Source organism: Ursus arctos, unplaced genomic scaffold (genome assembly GCF_023065955.2).
Source record: "Ursus arctos isolate Adak ecotype North America unplaced genomic scaffold, UrsArc2.0 scaffold_11, whole genome shotgun sequence".
Classification (NCBI taxonomy): Eukaryota; Metazoa; Chordata; class Mammalia; order Carnivora; family Ursidae; genus Ursus; species Ursus arctos.
In genome coordinates, this window is record NW_026622775.1 from 71,782,501 (window position 1) to 71,791,746 (window position 9,246).

Genomic DNA, 9,246 nt, shown 5'->3' on the forward strand with positions numbered 1-9,246 from the left:
AAATCAATCCTCAGGTATGATCAATGGCTTACCCAGGTCACATAAGTAAGTAGAGGACCTGAGAATTAAACCTAGGCTTCTTGACTCAAAGCAGATACTCCTTCCACTCCTTCAAAGGACAAGATGGATTTAGGTAGCTTTATTGGAGGCCAATGAAGGCAGAGAGTCCAGGAAGGGAGGTTGTGTAAGCACAGAGCATGGCGCCTTTCAGGAACAAAGGAAATCAGCAAGTTAGAAGTAGAAGTTTCATTCTAGGAGAGAAACAGTGAAGGACCAGGTTAGAGGGTGATGGAAAGGAAAATACAGCTTGAAAATAAGTTTAGATTGCTCAAACATAACAATAAGAACAATACCAATAACAACAGCAACAACATTTTTTGCTGGGTATGCTAGGCACCATTTCAAGGTCTTTATGCATTAGTAATTTCATTCTATGGTCAAAGAAACTTAGGCACAAAGAACCCTGAATAAGTTGCCCAAAAAATCAAGCAGAATCATGTCTGATAATCCTAGGTAGGTATGAAATTGATGTTGCCACTACCACTATGCTCTTTGCTCCTCCATTTTTCCTAAATCCAGTTTGTTTGTTGTTTGTTTGTTTTTTTCCTGGTTGCTCAGGGGGAAGCGTGAGTAAGGGTACCTGCAGTGGACAGGTGTTCTTAGATCCCTTCATCAGGGCTGATTCATCTAGTCCCCAGCTGCTTAGAACACTGGCTGCTGACAATTCACAGCTAAATCCTTCTTTCACTGGGAATCACCCTCAGTTATAAGGAATCGCCTTTTCAAGGTTATGCTCCTCTTAAGAGACAAGCTCTGGCCAATGATAGGCTGATATGAGACTCCAAAACCTCAGCACCTTTCCCTCAACTGGGGAAATACTGAAAGGCCAGCCTAGCTCAAAGCTCCCCATGGAATTGACTGAATTCTCAGCAGAAACTGCATTTGAGGTCAGTTGTTCCTCCTCCTCCTTTGTCCTCCTCTTTACTAATCTTGCCTTCTTCATTTTGTTTTGTTTTTTGGACAGGTGTTTCTCCCAAGAGCACTTTTCAATAAACCCTAGATTAAATTTTCCATCTCGTAGTCTGTTTCCAGAGAACCCAATCTAAGCCAATTAGTACTAGGAATGATCACACGAAGTGTACTATAAAATGGGAGTTTGGAGGTAAATACTCCCTAGCCAGTTGGAGATGTGGACACCATCACTGGTGGCTGGTGTAGTATGGATAGACTCTGAGGTGCTGTCACAGTGCAATTGCAAAACATCTACCAAAGTTAAATGTATTAGGACCCAGTGGAAGGTAATGCACTGGTTGGCGTAATATCTCTGGAATGGAGAGGCATGCAGGGAAATAGTAACTAGAACAACCATGGAATGGGTGGCCGTTGCTGAGTGTCACTGATTCACTCACTGAAGACAGAAAAATCAGACTCATGGTAATTTACTGACGATTCAAGGCAAAATAGGAAGGCAGGATTTCCTTGGCAGCATTAAAGAACATTTTGAACTCCGAAGCACAAGGCCATTAGCATGAAGGACTAGGTTCAGGACTTAACCATGGAAGAGCAGCAGAGCTTCAGAGGAGGTTCAATTCCTCCCTTGCAGGTGGGTCTCTTACACCAAGGTCAAGGCCATAACAGAAAATGTGTGGGGCTTTGAGACATAAGATGTGGTTATCTGGGTTAATGTAGTTGAGAATTTTGAACTCCCCACTTCTCCCAAACCTGCAAACCTGCAAAAGTGGCCTATTCCCCCTGATGGAAGATAGTGAGCACCTCCCTTCATGAGTATTAGTCAGAGGCCTCAAATGAGACAGGTGCCTTACAAGACTTTCCTGGCTGACCTCGGGATCTCTGTTCCAATCCTTCTATTAATCAGACCAGTAGGAATCATTGTCAAAATCAAGATCAAATCAAGATACAGGCAAAATGTCAACTAAGGGAAGAGAGGAGCTAATAAATACAGGAGGAGTTGGGAGTGGATTGTACTAGAGCCTGAGGGTGATGGATTAAGGGACGGGACAAAGTTGGATAAAAGAGAGTGTTTCGGCTTGCAAATGTGTTAAAATTGCCTCATAATATGGAATTTAGGCTCTGGCAAGAATCCTGGGAGAAGGTACTAATAAGCTACCAGCTTGAATCTGGAAATCTTGGGAAAAACCAGTGGTCCACACTAGATAGATATACTAGAACTTTCCTAGCAGATGATGGAAGATGGATTCAAAGGCTCAGGAAAGTAGGGATGATAGGGTGGGTGTAGGCAGAAAATGTTCCATGGCAGGCTAGGAGGACAGTCCGTTTATCAAAGTGATAAGGAATGTGCTGGGAAAGTGACACCAGCATCATTAAGGTGCTCACTGGTGTCTGTCCTTTCAATGGGACCTGACAGTAGGAGATGCTATTACAGAACTGGACTCCCTGATAGCAATGGGAATGCTAGGATCTCAAAAAACAGGTAGATCCATGGTGGATGACAATAGACTACTGCCAATAACCAAAAGGCAGCCTTAGTTGTAGCTATCATGCCAGATGTGGTACCTTTGTGAGAGTAAATTAACACAGACTATAGTACTCGATATGCAGACATTACTCTGGTAAAAGCATTCTTTCCCCTCCCTTTCTCAAGGAAGATCAAAAGCAGTATGCACTTACAAACCACAGTATACATTTATGTTCTTGCCCCAGGACTTTGCTAAGTCACCTTCCTTCTAAAAGAGAACTGAAACATCTATATATTCCAGAACTACAAATTAGTCTACTATCTTGGTGACATCATATTAAGTAGACCAGATAAGGAAGATAGGACAGATATGTTGGAGGCCTTGGTAAAGGACATGTACTCCAGAGGGTATAGATGAACTCTACAAAGTTTCAGGGTCTTGCCGCAGCAGTGAAGTTTTTAGTGTCCAGTGGTCTAGGGCATAAAAGGACATGTCCCCAAATAAATGACTAATTATTGCATTCCACAACTCCCACCACTAAGAAAGGAGCACAAGGCTTCTACTAGTTGGATTCTAGAGGGAGCATATTCTACACTTGGAAAACTGCTCTGACCCACTTACCAGGTGACATGAAAGGCTGCCAGCTTTAAATGAGACCTAGAGAGGGCTCTGCAGCAGGTCCAGGCTGTGGCACAAGCAGTCCTGGCATTTGGCCATACAACCTGGCAGGCCTTGTGGTATTAGAGGTTTCTGTGTTTAGAAGAGAAACATCAAGTAAAGCTGATGGCAACACCCAGTAGGAATCACAATGTGACCCTTACGGTTTTGGAGCAAGACCATGCCATCTGCAACAGATATTCCACTTGAAAGGCAGGACCTAGCTTTCCATGAGGCCCTAATAAAGATGGACTATGTGAGAATGGGCATCACAGCCCATTAGGAGCTAGGCTCTGTCACACCTACCAAGTCGTAAAATCAGGCCAACCATGGGCCAATTTTTGTAAGCTGGGAGTAGTATATCTGGGATTGGGTATGAGCACAATCTGCTAGTAAGCTATATAAGAAGGCAATCTCAATCCCCATGTCACCTACCATTATTGTACTGATGCCTTCCTCCCACAGCTCCTATCACTGGGGCTAGGATGTCCAGTGTTGGGGGCTTGGGCTCCCTATATTCAACTAATGGAGGAGGAAAAGGTCTGAGTTTAATTTATAGACAGATCATCTTGGTATGTCAGTGTGGGCTGAAAATGGACAGCTATTATACTGCAGCCTCATTGGGACTGTCCTTAAAAGAGAACAAAGAGGAGAAATCTTCCCAATTGTAAGGGCTTTGGGCAGTGCATCTGGCCTTCCATTTTTTGGAAAGAAAAATGGCCCAAAGTAAAAATATTCATAGACTTAGGGAATCTTTTATTGGACTGGCCAGTTGGACCAGATTCCTGAAAGGAGAAAGATTGAAAGACTGGTAACAAGGTCTCAGGCAAATAGGGATGAATATAAAGTGTGAACGATTTAGTATGAAATACTAAGACTACCAGACAGTACCCACAATGGAAGAGACACTAAACAGTTAAGTGGACAGAATGACTCAGTCATTCGACATCCACCAGTATTTGTTATGGGCCACCCTACTGCTGATATAATGGGCATATGCATGGAGTAATCATGGTAGAAGGGATGAAGGCTATGTATGGGTCCATCAGGATGTGCTTCCACTCACCAAAATGATCTAACTACCTCTGCCACTGAATATTCAACCCACCAGTGAGAGAAATTAAGGCTAAGCCCCATATTTGGCACCATTTCTTAAGAAGATGAATTAGGCACTTGACAGCAAGTTGACTACTCTGGATATCTTTCACCCTAAAAGGAGCAATGATTCTATTTGATTAATATCAACACATAATCCAGTACGGGGTTGCCTTTTCTATGCATAGGGCTTGCCATTACAACTATCTAAGGACTTAAAGAGGATTTCATGAGCTGACTTAAAATCCTAACTAACATTGCCTTAGGACAAGGGACCCACTTATGGGGAAAAAAAAAAGTGCTGCACTGGCAGTGGTCGTTTGACCACAGGATCCACTGGTCCCGGCCCCTCCTGCACCCTCAAGAATCACAAGCCTCATAGAGTGGTAGAATGGCCTCTTAAAGAAGCCACTGAGATGTCAACTTGAAGATGATACCATTACCTGGACACAGTATGGATCCTGAATTAATAACCATTATATGGTACTATGTCTTGTATAGGTAGAATACATGAGTTAGAAAACTAAAGGGTGGAAGTAGGCATGGGCCCACTAACCACCAACCTATATCCCACCTGGGGAATCTATTCTCTCAATCCTACAACCTTAGGCTCTGTGGCTCTAGACATCTTAGTTCTCAGAGGGGGGATACTTTGACATGGGTTCTCAATGAGAGTTCATTAAATTTTAAGCTACCACTGCTAGTAGTCACTTTGGATTCCTCATACCAAAAGACCAAAAGGCATGGGAAGGAATCATGCAACAGAAGATGGGGCTGCTGCTAGACAATGAGGGCAGAAAAGAATACCTCTGACAATAAGTTGATCCCCTGAGACATCTCTTAGTGTTCACATGCCCTGTTCTAACTGTAAATGGACAGATAAAGTAGTCATGTCCTAAGAATAACATAGTAACCAGGGCCTCAGACCTCTCAGGGATGAGGCTCTGGTTCATTCCACCAGGCTTAGAATAGCAAAAAGTGTCAGCCAAGGTGAGGAATATTTAGAATGGTGATAGAGTAGGGAGATGGTTATCAGTTATGGCTTCAAGATCAACTGTAACAGTAGGAGGTATGGTTTGTCTCCATAATCCTTTGCCTGTAAATTGCTAGAAAATGAGACCAACCAGAATCCTGAAGGACCTTTTTGTGGTTGAGATGTAATATGCTAGTAGCTCTGAGGGGCACAAAAGTTGTACTGTAGTGGATACTGCTGTTATCGCCCCAGGCTCCTTTTCTCCTAACATCCATCCCCCTGCTGCCATAGCCATATCCCACCCTGGGAATCACCCTTGGCTGCAGAGAACTGATTGATCCAAGGTTACTCTCCTTCCCAGGAGGCAGCCCATAGCCAGGGACTGGCTGATGCAAGGACACAGCCTCTGTACCCCTGACCCATTTTGGGATAACTCTGAAGGTCTGGTTCAACTCCAGAGCTCTCCGTGGGATCAACTGAAACCTCAGTTATAACAGCATTGTTGATCAGTTTTTCCTACTGCCTAATCCAGTCCTCCTGACTTTCTTACAGTATATGTCCTAAGAGCGATCTACGGGAAGCCCTCTAGATGCCTTTCTTTGTCTCAAGGTCTGTTTTCCAGTTAATTCAGCCTAAGTCAGCACATATCACTTCCCTGTGTTGAGGTGCCAATACACTTTCCTATAATGGTGTGGGAATGCCCTCACCTACCCTATACTTCTCCTCCAGACTGAGTGAGAGAAGATACAGATTTCTGGGCTAATCCTACACAGATTTCCAGGGGCTTACAGGGAAGCTGTCTGAGTACAACCAGAATCTATCCCAGCTTGGTGGAACCACAAGGCTTGCAGAATGGCATGCACTATAAATGAAGCCAGTGTTGCTGAACTAGTGTGAGACGCAGATGCTCCCTCCCAAGCAAGTGGAAGACTGCAAACATAGGAGATGGAGGCGGAGAAAAGAAGAACTTCTACAGACAGAAAATAAAATGTTACTACCCACATCTCTGCCTCAACCCCTGTCTGCAAAATCACACATGAGCATCCTTGAAGCTCTCACAATGGAAGGAAATAGCTTGTATCTGGGATTAAAGTTTAACCAGAGGAGAGGAGGAGAAAAGATGGTCCCCTTTTTCAGCTGGTCCCCAAGTCAAACTGGATAACTACCAGACCATCCTGAACACCCACTAAATCAGCCTGAGATGCAGGAAGATACATCTGGATCTCTACAAACGAACATCTCCAGCGCTGAGTATCAAGGTCCGAAGTGGGGAGCCCTGAATCCGCACACAGATATCGGAAGATAAACAGAAGGAGGAGGGAGCTGATGCGCTCAGGCACCAGGAAGTAGTAGCCATCTACACTGGGAAGCAGGCCAGACTCATGGACCGGCACCTGGGAGAGAGCAGACTGAGGCCCTGAGCCCCGGAACACACACGCGACCAGACTGAAAACCAGAGCTCCAGAGCGCTCATGGGAACTGGACTAAAACCAGGAGCTCGGGAGTGGGCGCTCGTTCAAACTGAAAACTGGCGCTCTGGAGCACACACGAACCACACTAAAACAGGGAGCTCGGGAGTGCGTGCGGGAACTGGGGGTGGCTGGTGGTGTTAGAAGCACAAAGGACAGAGACATAACGGCCCTGGAAGTGAGGGCTGGGACAGCAGCTGTGGGCGCACAACACAGGACGCTGCAGCATTGTTGGCAACACCGGCAGAAACAGAGTTAAAGTGGCCAAGGCAGCTCAGTGGAGAGTGGACTGCGAACTCTCTGTTCTGAGACAGAGGCTAGGATACGGCCACTGCTGTTCTGACTCTCAGAAGAGTTATAGAAAACCAGCAGGGAAAGCCGCCAGAGAACAAAAGCCCAGAAATACCACCTCATATTGTGCCCAACCCCATCCCCCTTGCAGGAGACGGAGTGACTCTACCCAAACAGGGTTGCCTGAGTATCAGTACAGCTGGCCCCTCCCCCAGAAGGCAGGCTGAAAAATTAAGAAGCCCACATTCCTAAGGTCCCTATAAAGCAAGTGCACACTGCCTGGGCCCTGGTCAATAATTTGGGCTCTGGGCATCCCCACAACCTCTCCTCATCACAATGACAAAGAGGAGAAATCCCCCCTAGGAAAGAAAAGATAATGAGTCTGTGGCGTCTGTCACAGAACTGATGGATATGGATATAACCAAATTGTCAGAAATGGAGTTCAGAGTAACAATGGTCAAGATGATGTGTAGGCTTGAAAAAAATATTAACAAAAATATTAACGAGAACATAGAATCTCTAAGAGTGGAAACAAGAGCAAATCTGGAAGAAATTAAAAATGCTATAAATCAAATGCAGTCTAAACTGGATGCTCTGATGGCCAGGGTAAATGAGGCAGAAGAACGAATTAGTGAATTGGAGGGTGGGATGGTAGAAGAGAAAGCTAAAACAGAAACTTGGCTCAAAAAAATCCAATCTCAATAATGTAGAATACAGGAGATTACTGACTCAATGAAACGTTCCAATGTCAGAATAATCGGCATCCCTGAGGGGGTGGAGAAAGAGAGAGGTCTAGAAGAGATATTTGAACAAATTGTAGCTGAGACCTTCCCTAATATGGCAAAGGAAACAAGCATTCATGTCCAAGAGGCAGAGAGGACCCCTCCCAAGGTCAATGAGAACAGACCTACACCACATCACGTCATAGTGCAATTCGCAAATATTAGATCCAAGGATACAATCTTGAAAGTGGCCAGGGGGAAGAGAATCCTCACCTACAGAAGGAGTCACATCAGAATAATGTCAGACCTGTCTATAGAGACCTGGCAAGCCAGGAAAATTTGGCAAGGCATATTCAGAGCTCTAACTGAGAAGAACATGCAGCCAAGGATCCTTTATCCAGCAAGGCTGTCATTCAGAATTGATGGAAAGACAAGGACCTTCCAAGACCAGCAGAAACTGAAAGAATATGTGACCACCAAGCCAGCCCTACAAGAATATTAAGGGGGGGTTCTATAAAAGTAAAAAGGCCCCAAGAGTGATACAGAACAGAAATTTACAATCTATAGAGACAAAGACTTCACAGGCAACATGACATCATTAAAATCATATCTCTCAATAATCACTCCCAATGTGAATGGCCTAAATGCTCCCATAAAATGCCACAGGGTTGCAGGTTGGATAAAAAGACATGACCCATCCATATGCTGTCTACAAGAGACTCATTTTGAACCTAAAGATACATCCAGACTGAAAGTAAAGGGATGGAGAACCATTTTTCATGTCAATGGACACCAAAAGAAAGTCGGGGTAGCAATTCTCATATCAGACAGATAGATTTTAAACTAAAGACTATAGCTAGAGATACAGAAGGACACTATATTATTCTTAAAGGATGTATCCAACAAGTGGATATGACAATTATAAATATCTATGCCCCCAACAGCGGAGCAGCTAGATACCCAAGCCAACTCTTAACCAGTATAAAGAAACATAGATAATAATACGTTAATGGTAGGGGACCTCAACACTCCACTCTCAGCAATAGACAGGTCACCTAAGCAGAAAATCAACAAAGAAACAAGAGCTTTGAATGACATACTGGACCAGATGGACCTCATAGATATATACAGAACACTACACCCCGGAACAACAGAATACTCATTCTTTTCGAATGCACATGGAACTTTCTCCAGAATAGACCATATACTGGGTCACAAAAGAGGTCTCAACTGATACCAAAAGATTGAGATTATTCCCTGCATATTCTCAGATCATGATGCTTTGAAACTGGAACTCAATCACAAGATAAAATTTGGAAGAAACTCAAACACTTGGAAACTAAGAACCATCCTGCTCAAAAATGATTGGGTAAACCAGGGAATTAAAAATGAGATTAAGGAATTTATGGAGACCAATGAGAATGAAAACACATCAGTCCAAAACCTATGGGACACTGCAAAGGCAATCCTAATGGGAAAATACATAGCCATCCAAGCCTCATTCAAAAGAATAGAAAAATCTAAAATGCAGTTTTTATATTCTCACCTCAAGAAGCTGGAGCTGGAACAGAAGAACAGGCCTAACCCATGCACAAGAAGGC